Source organism: Chamaea fasciata, unplaced genomic scaffold (genome assembly GCF_029207755.1).
Source record: "Chamaea fasciata isolate MVZ Bird 193981 ecotype frontalis unplaced genomic scaffold, bChaFas1.0.hap1 SCAF_5, whole genome shotgun sequence".
Classification (NCBI taxonomy): domain Eukaryota; kingdom Metazoa; phylum Chordata; class Aves; order Passeriformes; family Sylviidae; genus Chamaea; species Chamaea fasciata.
The window spans coordinates 6,973,755-6,991,493 of NW_027094090.1; the positions used below are offsets into that span (position 1 = coordinate 6,973,755).

The 17,739-nt window shown below is 43.0% G+C and overlaps 1 protein-coding gene across 4 annotated transcripts in view; it reads right to left on the reverse strand.

The window, feature by feature from the left end:
* Positions 1-17,739, reverse strand: part of FRMD4A (FERM domain containing 4A) — a 357,979-nt gene that overhangs the window by 254,936 nt on the left and 85,304 nt on the right. The window lies entirely within an intron of this gene.

Consider the following 17,739-nt stretch of genomic DNA (forward strand, 5'->3'; position numbering starts at 1 on the left):
TTATTTAATGAGATTATCTTAAATCTTTTTCACAGAAGTCAGCCTTAAATCTGATTTTAGAGATTACCTGCTGCAATAATCCAGACATAATTCCTAAAATGCACTCGGGAATGCTGGGTCCAGTACAGGACACATTTAGGCTACAGAAGAGCTGCAAATACCCTGAGAGACCGTGCTCACTGGGAGACTCTGGGAAAAGGTACTACTGTCTGTTTTGCACACTTGCCAACCACAAATCAAATATATTAAAAAAAAAAAAAAAAAGAAAAAAGAAAGAGAGCAAAATTAATGGAGCTTTATGGACATCATCAGGAATGCAGCAGGAAGTAATCAAGTACAAGATCACGTTGCTTGTGTGACTGTTGCCATGACATTCAAAAAGCACTTAGTGTTATCATAGACTATGAATATTCTGTTGGCTGATTGATAGTCTGTGGCTTTTTTTCCTTGTAAGCAAATGCAATGACAATATTAAACAATTACTGATAATGTCACCCAGCTGCTTTCCTGCTGCCTGGGTGACAGGAATTCTGAACTGCAGGAAAAACAAATTTATTAAAGGATGGAGCGTCACCCTCTGCTCGCTGGCGTTGCATTTGACCAGGCACAGCACAGCAGAAGGCTTCATTTGCAGCAAATGAAAGAAACACATCCTCAGTAAACTTTACTAGGGGAAGTACCATGGGGCTTATTTAGCTCTGATTAGATCAATGAGACTCTCTAAATACAGCAATTAAAAATACAATTGGTAGCAATGTAGCCTGCTTTAAGCGTCTGCACGCCTGAGAAGTTCATACAGGAATAAACTTGTTAAAGTACATTTCCTGATTAGTAAATAATCAATATGCAAGGTATTTGGTAGCTTCACATGGAGCAATGATAAGGGCCAAATTTTCCTCAGCTAAGCCTTTCACCAGCCTGCTGCCAAGAGCCACTGCAAAGGACTTAATTTATGGGTTATTTACCAAATCGTGTCCCTCTTTTCCCTTAATTATCCAGCAAGGACTGTATGTCCCAGCATGCAATGTCTGACCATGAGCCAAGCAGAATTTTGGGCTTGGATCAAAGACTATATGTTGGATCCCGCTGTTGCTGGGTGTGATGGAGTCACTGGAAGCATAATGGGAAGATCTGCAGTGGAGCTTGGTGTGGGATTTGGGGTTGTAGCCTTTGGCTACAAACTTGACCTGGATCCGATGGCCAGGACTAAAATATCAGGACCTTATGAAACTACTTACAACACTGAGGAGCTGGCAGATACCTGCACTATTTCGTGCTTGAAACAGAGGGAGCTTTAGCTGCACTTCTGTGCCAAGGTTTTATTACTTGTCCCGGAAGAGAGAAATCCAGGTCACACTTCAGAGATACAGAGAGGTCATCTCCTCCCACCACTTGTGCTCCTCCTTGTATGCATGAGGTTCTCAGGGTGAGAAGATCTGGTCCAAAGTGTGCGGTGTCTCAGTTTTATGGCTTGCAAGGGAGGTTAAAGGCTGTCTCCTTTCTCGCTGTGAATGTTATTGCTACATGTGAAGTCAAAGCAAATATCTTTACACATGATAAAGATTCAACCCTAAATTCATAGACCTTATAGTCTCTCTAAACCCTATAAAATTTAACAGAGATGAATATCCTGTTCATGGGCTTTTAAAGCATTTTATGTCGGGGCTTTTATTTTATTTTACATTAATTTTTATAGGAGGGTTAAAGTAAACCTGTAGCAATAATTGCATTTTCTCTTAAATTTTACAACAGTTTGCCAATAAAAATTGGCATTTTGCTATGTGCAGAGAGAAAAATATCAGAGGCTGACAAATTAGAAAAAATGTGAGAGGTTTCACAACAGAAACAGGCAGTAGCTTACCAGCTGGGTAAATCTTCATGACATGTAAAAGATGATTTCAAAAACAGTGTTTTGAATCCCAAAGTGCACATGAATCAAGAGAAAAATGTTATATTTCAATAATATAAATATAAATATAAATATAAATATAAATATAAATATAAATATAAATATAAATATAAATATAAATATAAATTTAAAGGCAGATCTCATCTGAGAGATGAGCTCAGGCTGTAGATGAAGGAAGATTCAGGATGTAGGACACAGAGAGATTTTGCCCACATTTGCACATCACATTCTAATAAAGTGTTGGACAATGTCTGGAAGACAACAATGGGAATGATTATGGTTTAGAAAACATGACCAGTGAAGAAAGGTCAAGTGATACAGGTTTCTGTGGTCCAGACAAGAGAAGCCTGAGGGGTCGTGAAACAGATTGTCATGGAAAGGTGTAAGATAGGGCAGGGATTAATTACAAGAGAAGGACAATCTGGTTTACTCTGCAGGGAGAAATGAAGTGAGCTTAGGAAAAACTCTTTAAGGGTGAGACTAGATGAGCACTGAGAGAGGAGCTGGCTACCTGGGAGTCAAATCTCCTCTTTGTAATATTGAGAATAGTTTGTGCTAACTCCTACAGTGAAGAGTGCAAATGTGCCTGTTTTCTGTCCAAGCCTGAGAGCCTTCCTGGCCTAATTTTTTTGTAAGTTTTACTATATACTGAGAGTTTGGCATATTCTGTTTCTTGAGCAGTTTACAAACAGACAGAGCTTCAGAATATTCATTTGAAAGGTGTGTAGGTGGGCAGGTATTACAACTTCAGTGTAGAAAACTGGGGGAGAGGAAAACATAGGTTAAATAATTTCCCTAAGGCCAAGGAAGCAACAAGCATGTCAGACAAGGTTCAACTACAAGCATTTCTGCATCCAGCAATCCTCAGAAGCCCACACCCACCCTTTCCATCTCAGAGCATCTACCTTTCGGGGCTCACTTTTCATCTGGCTCTATTTTCATGCAGTTGCCTGGCAGCTTCCTTGTTTTTTCCTCCTGAGCACTTTGCTAGTCACCACATCAATAATTGCACAGCTTGAGTTTGTAGCTACCTTATGACAGGTGAATACAGCTCCTCAGCCTCCAAACCCTTCTACCAAAGCTCTGCTGAGCTGCATAAAGCATAGGAGTGACCCAAGATTTTGTCCCAGTGAGCAAAAGTCTGCCACCAAGGACACCATCAAACCTCCAGTAACAGGACCTGGATTGGATTGGATTGGATTGGATTGGAGGAGAGTTTGCTTTCTTGCCTGGAAGATGATCAGCACATGGCAAGAGTGCAGGTTACAGTGCTCATTGATTGCCCAAACTATTCCCTTAAACAAATCCCCAGGACAAAACCTCCTAGCCAGCTCAGAATGCCAGTTTCAGGGGGAATGAGTGATCTTTAAGATTTGATCAGCTTTCATATGGCATTGGGATAACATCAGGGCTGGTGTTCTGTGAGTTCTTGACAAAGGAGGTTTCTTTCTCTGAGCATACCACAAACTCATTTAAAGATGAGAGGTCTGCCGGCCAAAGCAGAAAACACAACAGTGGTATCACTTCAGATTGACAGCCATTGCTTTTTTCCTTTATTCCTTTCATTGTTTTTCAATTCACTTAGAAGGCATCCATGGCCTTGAGGGACTAGGAACAATCACATTTAGAATAGTACAGATGTTATTCAATAATTCTCATGTTTTCCTCACTGAGACTTGCTCATTCACCAAAATATCCTTCCGCTTCCTTCTGCCTTTCTACATAAGGTATGGAATACTCCAGTACTGTGCTGAGTATTAATTAATCAATCTCTCAAAATCAGCTGGCTGGAGGACCCTGTTCTTACCACAGGTTCTTTTAGAGTCAAGCCAGAAAATCCTTATGTCTTGTGTTGGAGGATTCATGCCAAACCATGGCTGACTCCTCTGTGAAATTACCTCCTGGATGTGCAATAGCAGCAGCACAGGCCTCCCCGGGCAGCCCAGCCCTGTGAGCCCCAGCAGTCACAGCTAATTTGTGCATATGCTGCCATTGGATGGGTGCCACGCAATTAAGAGGACGCCCTCGAGGCATTAACATTCCTCATCTCACAGTGAGGGCGGTGGGAGAAGGCAGCAGAAGTTTATGGGGTGTTATCCACGGGAGTGTGTTATTTCAACAGCATTTGTACAAATCTGTGAGGACGATTCAGAGCTGGGCAGGGAGCCAGCACAAAGAGGTTTCTGAGGCCACAGTGGAAAACTCGGGAAGTCCCTGTTTGCTGGAAGAAGATCATGATGAGGCAGCAGGGGAAACTGATGGTGCCGGACCAAAAAAATGCTGATTTCACTTCTGACCTGTTCTGTCTGGGGTTACCCACACTCTTTAGGGTGTTTGTAACCCCTACTCCCAGAAAAAAGAGCCATCAGCTAGATCCCTGTGAAGCCCTGACAACAAAAAGGGTATCAAGATCTTCATCTCTCCTGAGGAAGAACCAAGACACTGAACAGCAAGGACACCAGTATTCTTCAGGTATCAAACCAAATGACCTAAAAGTTCCAAAGGACCAGAGCCAAGATCTTGCCATGACAAAGTCCTTTCCACCAGAGAACTTCTGGGGTGCAGGGGCCCTGTGAGTGAATTTCTTTGGCCTACCACAGAGCCCCTGGCCCTGGAGAATCCATCAGCTGAGTTACTGCTGCAGCCTTAGACTGAGAGAAACTCTGAGGCTGACATGCTTTGACCAAGACATCCTGGAAGCAAGCAAACTGGAGAAGCTTTGACGGGAAAATTTTAAGCCAAATTTCCACCCTGTGTTGCTCTTAGAAACTCAACGAGTCCCATTACTGTCTGGCAGAAGGATCTTGGCTTCATGGTCCATCCCAAGCTGTGTCCAGACGGTCCATCTCTAGGACCACCTGGGAATGGTAAAAGTCTTTGCCTTTGCAAGTCTGGCATGGGCAGGACTGTGTCTATCCTCCTTATCAACATATTATAGGGAGAAAAGCACTTGGTGCCGCTCCTCCCTGCCTCACTTTTACATTTAAAAAGCCACAAAATGTATAGATTAAATGAATTAAAAGTACTGCACTTTCAGCTGCACTGATTTTGAGAGAATTATATTCTCTCCCACCATTAGTGCATTTATCCCCCAGTGCTAAAATGTGTATACTGAGGCTTCAGCACTGCTGGCTAATTGAGGAGTGTTGCCATCATCATAAAAGGAAGAAAATCGATTCAAATCAAAATGCCACAAACAAACTATGACCTTATTCAGATCAGAAAAAAAAACCCAATCCCAGCCTCCAACAGCTATGGTCGGATGCCTGAGAAGCCACGCAAGGTGCACAGCATTGATTACTGTGTAATAATGATTTCCCTTCAGCCCGCAGACCCCACTGTATCCTTCATTCAGCATTCCAGAGCAAGTCTGAGCATCCTTGGGGCTGGGTAGTAACACACACCAGACCTCGCTGGGGGTTGCAGGTTAAGTATTGCACTTAGGTTTTATGGAGGAGAAGAGTAGATAAATTCTGTCAAATCAATGCAAATGCTCAGCAATAATTTTTGCTTCTGAGAGTCTTTAAGTGATTTTTTTAGGGTTTGGAAATATTTCTGTGTTTTTCATTTTGTGAATCGGTATGAATGTCTCCTTGGTCCTGAGATTCAGTTTGGTTTGGTTTTGGTTTAATTTGTTGAATTTACTGGTTGTTTGCTGGAACTTAGAGTTTTAAATATTTCCTTGTTCTTGATCCTCATTCTGCACTTTCTGGAGCATCACACAGACAAGGGAGTGGCCACATTCCTGGCTGAAGACAAACTGGCCCAGTTCCTTCAAGGAACAGTTCCCTCAAGGGTGGTGGTATAACACAAGTTTGCATCACTAACTCTCTGCTCTGCATTTCATCCCCTTTGGGTTTGGTCTTTTCTCCACTGACACTAATTCTTTTACATCATACATAATAGGCAAGGCAGCTTTATTTCATCTTGTTTGTTCTGGGGGTGATATCTCCCAGGGAAGATTAATGATTCAAGCTGATTTAATGGTGTGAATACTTTCCATAGGGGAAAAAAGAAATTAAAAGAAAAAAGAAAAAAGAAAAGAGAAAAGAAAAAAAAAAGAGAAGGGAAGGAAAAGGAAAGAAAAGAGAAGATAAAGAAATCCCTTCTCTTTTTCTGCCCAGACTGAAAAATGTTATCTTCTCTTGAGTTTTTGGGTTTTTTTCTGCATTGATACTTGTTGTTTTCCAGTCTTTGATAGCCTCCTAAACAATTTTACCATCTTTCTGTACATCTGTGATGTTCTCATATTAATGTGAGTCATTCCCACCAATAAGCCTGGGACTGAGCTGAGTGTATGAGAAACTACAGTTTATCTCTACTGAGTTTCAGGGGTTTTGCCAGGAAAGATCCTATACTATGTAGTCCCATTCACCTCTTTGTTCTGCCACTTTTCCCTTTTCTTCTTGCTCTATCCAGGAGAAAAGCCAGCTCACTTGGCAAAAGAGGTTTGTTATATCTGTGAAAGAGGTTTGAAATATGTGGGCTGATGTTTCCCCTTGCACTTGCTGAGGCACCAGAATGCTGTTACCACCCATTTAAAAAGATGTTCAAAAAACCCTCAAACCCAGACATATGTGACAAAACTGTGGTCTAAGACAAAAATAGGAAAAAAGTACTTAGGACTTGTAAAGAGCTGGTTGGAGGTTAAAGAAATGCTGAAAAATATTTCTGTTAAATCTTTTCTTCTCAATCTACCTGACAGTCTACTTTAATAATAATGTGTTTACTAACTGGAAAATTTTCACTCAACAAGAATGCAAAGATCATTAGTAAATGCACAGGAGTGATTTAAAATAGGGTAACTACTGGCATATGCAGACACATATTTCTGAAAATGAGTTGCAACACATAGTAAAGGTCACACCCATTTTATGATGCTTTCTTTACTGCCCTGTCAAGTGGGGGGAAGTAATCAGATTCAGCTTTCATGTGGACAAAGGTGTTTATTCCAGGCAAAGATGGCATATAGAGAGATGCAAATGGGAGGACATGAATTCCCTCCCCACCCTCAGCACATGGTTTTCCACAGGACTGTGTTTTCATTTGTGCATTCAGGAGCTGCCTGGCATTTCCATACAGTCAGTTCAGCCCTGCTCACACCTACTCCCACGGCTGCCTGTTTTGTCAGCCTGGGTTACTCCAAAAAGGTGCAAGGAGAAATGATTTAGTGCAGTCAATTTATCTGGAATTCTTAGAGGGAATTTATAACATTTGCTTAAATAAAAAATAGCCAGGTGACAGCACTCATATGCTTTCTGATATTTTACACTGCATTGGGTGGATATCAGGGTGAAAAGATAGAAAAGGCCAGGCATGAGTGGATGTTTCATGATGCAATTTTCAATTGCACGATCAGATGCTTCCTTCACCCTAACCTCTGCACCCATATTTTCTTCTTCCTTGTGTGGGGTGGAGCTGCCTTACGGATGAATCAGGGAAGGTGTCTGCTTTCTAAAGGGCTCCTTGGCATTTGTGGCAGACAGAAGGTGCACGAGGAATGAAGCTGGGGAGTGCTGCAGAAGGTGAAGAATTCTTTGGGTGAAGATGTTTGGTGATGAGTGACTCATATATCCCAAAATTTTACTAATGATCCCTGACAACTAAGCTTTATTTTTGGGTTTTTGAGAGACACCCCTGGCACATGACTTGAAGAAAACCTGTGCTGTACCAGAGCAAATGGTGAGGGGCACAATGAACATAGAAAGTGCTGTATGATGTTGAGGATACAGAGAAGTCAGAAATGGCCCAAAACTGAAAGAGACCTTTAATGATTCCTTCATGGCTCAATTCTACATCAGTTAAATAGATACAAACCAGAGCATGATTACAGGTTTTGATGAACTTTGATACTGTTGTAATTAATGTTTCAGAAAAATGAAACATGCAAGAAAATTATACAAGAAAATGAATAATTCTGTTTTCAGGGCAGTATTCAGTAAATAAGACCTAGGGTTATTCGGTAGGAAATGAGGAGAATACAAAATAAGGAATAGCTGCTCATTATCTGAGCAGTGTCCATCTCATGCAGGAGACAAGAAGAAACCCATGAAAAAAAAACATTTGTGGGACTGCATTGTTAGATGGGAGAGGGCTGTAGGGATGTCCCTTGCTCCAGTATTTCCCAACTTTGCATATTGATGGTGTTCCCTCTTTAAAAAGCAGCTTTACAGGTGTGCATTTTACCACCCACATCCATGGGATTTGGGCTGAAGGGGGTTTCCATGATATGGGCACAAGTGCTTCACCTCATCTCTGCCCCTCTACCCCTGCCTCCAGAACTTACCTCTTTAGTCCTGGTTGCCTCTTCTCAAATCCTTTCTCCAGCCCTAATCCTCTGTCTGCATCCTCCCCTCCCCCTAGACTGTTTATTCCAGCTCAGATTGTGTTTCTCTTCCACTTGTGCCTTATTTTCCAAGCTGCTGCAGGTGTCAGCAGGGATCCCGGGGATGCCACACAGGCTTCCTGTCTCACACACTGGGAGTCACCAGTTTTATAGAGACAAGAACAGATCCTGGCTTAAAGCTCAGATGAGCAGGTTCCAGCCTAGATGTTTCTCAGGCATCCCTACCAGGTTGCCATCACAAGCAGTAGAAGTGCCACCCGAATACCAGTGAGGGTGTGAGCGTGGAGGCCCTGGTGCCATGGAGAGGTATCTGATGTTATGAAGACACATTTAATCTCTCATCTCACCTGATCTCTGTCTAAAGATCACAATACATTAGAGGAGGGTTTGTGCCAGCCCTAATGAGGCTAAATATTGCTTTATTTGTGCCATATAATTATTTGGCCTGGTCATGGAATATTTGCTGAAAAGATTAGTCTTATAAGTAATTAGTCTTTCTGGAAAAGAATATCAGTGGTACCAGATAATACTCTAGCTCCCTCTATCCAAAACAATTTAATCTCTTCTAAATGAAATCCATTTTTCCAAAGAAAAATTACTTCCACAGTATTATTTGGAACCTGGCCGTGGAGAGATTCAACTTTAAATGAAGCAGTAATGATTTCACCTAACTTTGTATTTCAACTCCTATGCTACTAGAATTAATTGAGCGTGTAATTAAGGAAGGGTTTTCTTACCAATATGATCATGCCTATAATTAAAATCTCACACAAATGTGTGTGTGGAAGAATAGGGTAGGGCAGAGAAGAGAAGAGACCAAAGTGTCTGACAGGTTTACATCAAAGGACCCGAGCTCCTGCAGCTCTGAGCCAGAGGGAGGGGAGGAAAGGAAGACAGGACTGGCTGATAACTGACTTGATATATTGTTTTTGACCTCCTGTCTTCAAAGCCCCAAGTGGTTTGAGTGCTGTCTACCCGGGAGATGTTTCTACCTTTAATGTTCCCTCAGCACAACCAAGCTTTGCAAGTGTTTGTGCTACCAAGAGCAGAAGAGTGATGATATCTGCTTGTTTTCAGAGGGACTGGAATGGGTTTGGCTGCTGCTTTGGACTGTGCCTCATCAGTGCTGTGGCCCAGGGATCCCCATGGCATGTCCTGAGAGCCAGCACTTTCCTCTGGTGTTTGTTGTATGGGAGAGCCATGAACAAGATTTTGTAGGAAAAAAAAAAAAAGAGAGAGAGAAAAAGGAGTGGTGCATTTTTTCTGCTGATATTTATACTGCATTTACTACTAAATCAGCCTTAAATAGCTCTTCAGCCTGTCATGTGGGACCCAAGTCAATGGCTCTGCCTCAGGACATCTGCATTTGAGGAGATTTTCCTGTTCTGAACATGAGGAGATGTTGGGTGCTGGGAAGCTGCAACACAGCACTGCCACAGCAGCTGAGCTCCAGCACAAAAGGGGCAAGGGCTTTCCCTAAAAACCCCGAAACAAATCACCAAAATGGGGACTTGGAGCTTGAAGAGAAGAAGGGTTTGAGTCTCTGGACTGGTCTGCCGTGTGTTGAGACTGTATGAGGGAGGGGGAAATCCCTCCCTCATAGGATAATCAAGCCAAGGACCAAGACACTGAGGAAACACAGGTGTGGATGAATGATGCATGAAAGAAGCCACCCTGAAGAGGGAAAACTGCTCTCTCATTTGTTTGATATCTGCTGTGGTCAGGGAAAAAGGACTTCGTATGTTTATTGACAATGCAATATGTTTATAAATCCCATCAAAAAGACACCTGCATCTGTCCTCTGGTCTCCTCTGAACTGAAGCAACCTGAAGGGCTTGGGACTTTTGCCTTGCTGGTTGAATTCCAGATGTGGCCAGAGTTTTGGTCTCACAGATTTGGTGGGGTTTATATTGGGATGTAGATAAGGGAGGCACGCAGGGGAAGTTAAGGTACATTAGGTGTGTGTTCTCAGGAAGAAAGCCCACATACCCAGCAGCAGACATATTTTACATTTATTTAAATCCAGTAAAATACTATAAGAAATAGCTGACCATTACTGAAGTCCATGCTGAGGTGCTTAGAGCTCTGCTGGTATGCACTGGTTATGGATCAGATATTTTTTATATGAAATATGCATCATGCAAATGCTTTATTTCCTTCCATATACTCCCAAACATTAAACACATGCAGTCCCTACCAACACTGCCTTCAGAATAATCTTATATACCAGGCAGACGTGTAGGAGAGCTGTTTTCCTCCGTAGATAACTACCAGGCTGGCATTTTGGGGAACCATCATTTTTTGCATTATAATCATCTCACTCATATCTTTCTGATTTTTTCAGCTTTCCCATATTTGCAGCAGTTAAGACCTTGTGACCTTCCCCAGGGAATGCAACCTGTGATTCACAGCTAAAGAGTGGGTGTCTCTGTCTGAGTTCTGCTTTTGAAAAGGGTGGCAAATTGCCTCGACAACAGCTGCCATTAAGTAAAATACTTAATGAAATGACTGGGAAAATGAGGGCTCACCAGTGTATTTTATCTCCACTTCCTAAAAATGCCTGTGACCCACATACTGAGCTAGCAAGCTTTATGCTCTTAGTGCCATCATCATCAGTTTTCTTCCCTCCAGTCCATGCCTTGCCATACTGCATTTTAAACATTATTATTAATTACTATGTTGTTGTTATTGCTATGATTGCTATTATTAATTTCATTTTGGTACCTCTGTGGTCTTTGCACAGCCCTCCAGTGTGCTTTTCTGTGAGGTCCCATGGAAGCAAAGAGAAGGTCTTTTGGCACTTTCAGGCAACCTCAGCCACAGGAAGGTTTAGGGAATGTAAGACCTTCCTGGGCACCTCTGCTACAGCCTGGGTTTGCAGAGGCTGAGCAGGACTCAGACAACTGAGGTCAGGGTGCAGGATGCCTTGAGCTGGGACATGGTGTCTGGACACTGGGAGGTGAGCAGGGCACGTGGAAGCAGTTCCTATTTCCATCCCCTGAAAGGATCTAGTGGTATTTGATACACATTGTGAGAGCTTTGGTCAGCAAGGCATGCTGTGATCATTCCACGCTCCAACACAACAGTGTGCCAAGCCTGACTGCAACTCCCAGTGGTGTGGTCCCCATGCTGAGCTGGTGATGGCAGAGAGGGGATCAAACTGTGAAAGACAAAGCAACCCCAGAATTGTGATTATCCTGGTTCATCTCAGGGGCTGTCTGATAGTCACAGCAGAGCTCAGCAAGGGCTGAATCCACTCAACCTAGTGTGCAGCCAAGGGTAGGTCCTAGGATAGTGTAGCCTGCACTCAGTTGTGCTCCTGAGAATGCTGAGAATGGACAGCACCCCTCAAGCTTTGGATCATAGATGTAATCTGGAAATACCAGAATCTGAACCACAATCCTTCCTTCTTAAAAACTGAGGCAAATTGCTCCTATTTCCTCCCATCCTTCAGCAGGGAGCATTTGAGGACAGAGGTTGTGTTGCCATGATCCAGCACTAAGCACACCAGTCCCCATGCTGGATTTTGAGCTCCCAGTGCTCTGCAATGCGATTCCCATTAGCAGCACAGTGTCCTGCCCAGCATACACAGAGTTTCCTCACTCTGGACAGTAAATAACCCATCCCTGCTGAGACTGGGCATGAGTGCAGGACCCACTCAGGCATGGAGCTCACTGCTCTGCTGCAAAGCACAGCCGGAGAGGAAAAATAACCTTTCTGTTTTATATTCAGTGATATATTGTCTTTAAATCTGAATGGGTTTAGGAAATGTTACAGAACAGAAACTGCTCTGCTTGTCCAGAGGCATAATGTTATGGTACAGTTGTTCCAGTGCCAAACTCTGCTCTGAGTTATGACCCTACATCCTCTTTCCCAGGTATTTATAAAATTATGATTAACAGTAGCAGACACAAGACTTCGTTATTTCTTGAATTGCCTTTCTTTTTAACTATCTACAAGCTCAGAGAATTACATATGACCTCATTAACCTCTGTGTCAAACTGTTAATAAGGCAGGGAAGGAGGTACCTCTTCAGCTGCTCGACAGCCTGTGCAGGGGCCCTGTGGAAGGGCTGCAGAGGGAACACCAACACTTCTCAGTTCATGCTATGAGCTTCATGTGTCTGTGGGTGATTGTACAGGAACCTGCAATGTTGTGTTTGTGTTTGTGTGCTCACTGCCCAGGTGAGGTGACTCCATCTGGGAGATCAGAAGCCCCAGAAATAAATGGCTTTGGAAACCTCACTCTGTAATTGTCACTAGCACAGGTGTGTGTCTGTCATGATGGGATGCTCAAAATGAGAGTGAAAACCACAGTTGTATCCAAACAGGGATCTTAGGCTCCATAGGAGCAACGGGAATGCTTTTGGAGAGATGGGGACAACTTTTGTCTTTTCATATTCTTGAAAACACCAGGACTGGTTTCACAACATACACAAAGGAATTATTCTGCCTCTTGGCTTCAATGAGTGCTGTAAAGTGATTTTAATATGCATAGCTGTCCAGACAGTGCAGGATCCCAACTTGAACTTCTGCAGGATAGCTTGCGAGATTTAAGTTTAGAATCTGTTCAAATGTTTTGCTGCATGCAGCTGCACAAAAAGCCTGCTTATATAAAATTCTTTTCAGTGCCATCCAAGAAGGGTGAAAAACCACAGCGATCCACAGGTGTAACCCAGACTTCGCTTTCCCAGAGGTAATTTCTCCTCCTGATTTCCTCCCCAACAATCTCAAAGGTCAGCTGTCACAGCCTTTGCTATTTAGGATTCTCAGGGTATAGTGTACTTCCCAAAGTTTTTTTGCTTTGAGCCACTGCGAACTTCTCTAAGTAAGGCACAAGGACAACTTAACCATTCTTTGTGAGAGATCCAGCGGTCAAAAACTAAGTGGCTTTGAAAGCACAGCCAACAGGGTTTAACAAACCAACAGGAACACCATGGGAGTTTGCTAATCCGCAAAATCTACAATAAACAGATAAAGTTAATAAGATTCAATAAATGAGAATCAACCCCATTAATGCTTAAAGAGCACTATCTAAATACTACACACTTTATTTACTGAGTTCCCTTGCTGAATTTGCTGTACACAGGAACACTCAAATTATCTTTGGATGCAAAGCTTAGTAAATTCGACAGTAATTAATCTCCATTTACCCTCCGCGTGTTTCTGAACAGACGAAAAGTTCATTGAAAAAGTTCTTTCAGCTGCTCTGAAAGAGAAGCAGTGCTTTGATAAACAAAAAAAGCACCAAACACAGGCTTCTGAAAGGAAAATAGAGCAGTAGCCAGTTCTGCGTGGTTCGAGCCAGGTGCTCATTGCAAATTCAGTAGCATGCACTGGCAAGTGTCAGCAGCAGAGAAACTGAAATTACTGAAATTCTTATGCCAGTGTAATTTGCTGAAGGCAATGCACTGAGGGTTAAGGCAAATTGTGCATGTGTTGAGGATTATAAAACAAATTAAAATGGAGGCTAACAAAAGGAGTGCAATATTTATGCATTTCTTCATTCTTTTCACTTCGTGGTACTCAATCAACTTCACAGTCTCTTAAGGTGGCATGGGGACATTGCTATTGTGTACATTCATTTGCTCTGAAAACGGGAGTTCAGAATCCTAGGCTACAGAATTTAACTGGTTCTGGTAATATTTATAAGTACCTCCATCAACCTACCAAATATTTACAACCCATCCATTACTTCTAATCAAGTGAAATTTAATCAACACAAAAAAATGCAGTAACTTTCCTGTTCAGTGCATTCTACTTATCTGCTTCAGTTTTGATGTATCAGCCCATTTTACTATGTATCCCTTCCCTTTCCCTAGAATTCCTGCATCTGTGCACCCTGGTTATACAAAAGCAGAAATGTTTTAATCACCCACAGCTTGCTGCAGTGGAGTCCATTACATTGTGTAATGAGCTTAGTGTTTAATACCCAATTTGCCAAATATTTTAAAGAGTTTCTAAAGTACCCACTGTATGATCACCCGGCACAGTCCAGCAACCCAATGGGTTATTACCTTGTGGAATGAGAAATAAGTACTCTATGCAATATATTCTTGGTTGTATATTCCCAGCCCTCTGCTGGCAAGCCCTGCCAATGGAGCTGGTTGGAGTTGTGTTCATGTCTCTGTCCAGTGTCTCAGCTCCAGCCCTCCTGCACAACAAACTGGACTTTTTTGGTTGAGATGTGCCCACCTGCCCCTCTGTCAGCCCTGATGTGGAGTGACAACCTCTGTGAACAACAGGGACCAACGAGCTCACAGCAATCTTATTTTCAAGTGCCACCACGAGATTCACACAAGCCCACCTGCAGGGATTTAGACCTCATTTCAATTCCAGGGACCCCTGCATTTGGCTGTGAGAGGCAGATGTAGGCTGTCCTCACCTGCTGGTGACAGACTGTGAGAAGTACCTGCAGAGTCACCTCTTGCTCCTACTTACCCATGGAAATAGAGAAAATTGTTTGGCTTTAGTTTTCTGTCTAGATATGAGCAGGCTAAAAAGGAGACTCTAAGGATAAAACAGTGTCTTTATTTGCATTTCACTGTGGCAGGGAGATGTTTTCACACAGGTTCAAGTCTCGGAGCTCCCAGAAGCTCCAGGCTCTTTCCAGGCAGCTCTGCCTGAAATGACCAGAAACCCACTGTCCTTCACGTCACTGTGCAAACCAAAGGACAAAAAAACTTCTAACTAGCCTCCAACAGTTTCAGCCTTAGTGTAAAACAAGTGACAACAGATGGAATCAGACAGACGGGGGAATAGAGGAGGAAAACGAGGCAGTATCAGGGAGTGTGACAGGCAGGGGTCTCAGCACACTGGCAGCCTCGCTGTTGTCAAGTATTTTTTTGTGTAGTCATCACATATTAACGTTGTATTTGGGGAGTTAATAGATTTTACACTTGATTTTCTGGCCGAGAGCAGGGAACCACTGCCAGCCATGAAGCATCTTGGAAATGAGATTAGTTTTCAAATCTATTCAAGTGATCTATGCATTGTTATTTCTCTGAAACATAAAGATGTAAGGGCCAAATCCTGACCTTTATTTCTCAGAGTCTATTTGAATATCTCCATCAGCTGCCATGGAACCACCCCAGATTAACAGCAACGTAACAGCGACGTCAGGATCTGGATCTTCCAGAGAATCCCGTTGATCGTACATCATTGCAATAGCTGATTTAAAACCACATTTCTTTGGCTTGAGAAGATTTTCCCATACACAAAGGAGGTCAGAATCTCTCCCTTTCTCTTGTATTAAGGCAGATTGTGGTCCAAAGGATCATGTCTGTATTCCCAAGCATACTCTTCTGTTAGATCAATAAATTACCTGATAGTGGCAACTGAGATTACACTTTATGAATGTGTTATATAGGATTTACATCCCAGCTACAAAGCAGGTCAGATGAACAAACAGAATACCCAGTCCTGGACCACTTCCCTTACTCTACTCTGTCATTTTTATAGCTTCACACATGCGGCAGGTGCTGATACTACACACATCTGACTGTAATCCACACATCAGCCTGAGAGCACACCAGTCCTGGGAGAGACTGCCTCCAGCAGCCCTTTCAAGCCTGGTTTGAGGAGCAGAATGGAAACATCAGCTAAAGCGATGAAAGTTACGTTTTCTAATAATGGAAATGAGATAGAAATGTTGGGCAGCTGATAGGGGTTTCCTCCATTATCTGATTTTTAAAAAATAATACTGAAAAATGCCTTACAAAGCCTACACATTAATGAATGTATTCCTAGTAATGAGAGACATGAATGGCGGGTCTATAATCCCTTATAAATCTTTCATTCTAAAAACTGCCCATAGCATTGTTCTTGGTAATGGAGAGCTATATGAAGTTGTCAGGTTCTTTTTTAAATTATCAACTTACTGTTCAAGACAAAAAAAAAAAAAACTGAATTGAAGTGGAAAAAAAAATTACTTCCCCGGAGAATTGCAGTGCAGACATTTGCTGGCAAATTATTTTTATTTAAATCACTTTTCTTGGTTTTAATATTGAAAAGACTTTAAATCATTGAAGAGCCTTTAATTTAGGATAGTGGATAGCAGGGATGTAATTGAGGAGATCAGACTAGCTGATCTGCTTCAGCACAGGGGCTGGACCAGACAATTTCTCAGAATTTTTTCAAGTCTGGCTTTTATAGAAACAACTCTTGTCTGACTCTCCCTTCAAAACTGTTTGCATCTAAGACGTACAAAGACACCCTGTTGCCAGCAAGAATTGCCACTGAATTCCAAGTCTTCCAGTCTTGAGATATAATACAACAGAGTGGGATTGAATGTGGTGATGGACTGAAATCAGAAGGATTTACCCAAGGCAGTTAGTTACCACATGGGATGGAGGCAGTGACTAAATAAAATGCAGTCAGGATCCAGTCTATCCCCCAGGACCACAAAGAAATAATGGCATAGGAAGAAATTTTACAAACTAAACCATCACTGTTTTTATCTCTGTCTTTTCTCTGCTGGAATTCAAGTTTTTAAATGAGGATTACTGTCAAACCTTTAAAGAGAGTTGAGAGTGTGGGAAGGCAGCAGACAAGTGCAGCAATTCCTTAGCCCTGCACACTCACTCTCTGTTACAGCCTTCTGGTCCGGGTCCATAACAAGAGGTCTCCCACCCTGGCAGGGTATTTGGGCACAAAATCACCCACTTTGCTTGTCCGTGCCCCCCTTGCTGCTGAAAACACCGTGCTGGGGTAGCCCGGCGTCCCCATCCGCCCCTGAGCCGCAGGTACGCCTTCCCCGGCTGCCTCCCCGGGGAGCTCGCACAGACACACAGACACAATGAGAGCCTCCAACTGGAAATTCAAACAAAAATATGGCTGTCTACTCCAAAAGGCAAACTCATTTACAAAGGTCATCTCTGTCGAGGAAGAGTCATGCGTTGCTCCCCTCTTGGAGGCAACTGCTGTCGCTCCTCTGCCGAGTTACATTCACGAGCGTAGTTTTGAAAAATAAGAAAGAAAGAAAAAAAGACAGAAAAGAAAAGAGACAAAAGCCCGGCAAGCCCCCTATTCAGAGAGCTAGCCCCGCAACTCCCCTTCCCCTCGTCGGGTAAATTGAGCTTCAAAAGACATTAATATCTTTCCCTACCTTCGTTCTCATCGGAGACAGAAGCCCTTCCATTTTGGTCCGATCCTCATGCCAATCCTCGTCCCCCAACTTAGTATCTCGTGCCCGTCTCAAGCATCCCACACGAACAAGAGCATGTCAGGGACCGCCAGCGACACCCTTCACGGGAGCTCAGCCAGCTGCCAACCTGCCAACTCGCAATCCTCAGCCGCGTGGAGCACCGTTCCTGGAGAGACCTTCCTCCCTCTCCCTCCTCTCTCGCTCTCTGTGCATAAATCTGCCCGCAGCTATGTTTGTACCATCGCGGCTGACAAACGATCCCTGCCTTACGTAATGCATTCAGCACAGGACGGGCGATCCCAGCCCAGCCCGGGGACCCGCTCGGCGGCAGCGCTGGCGG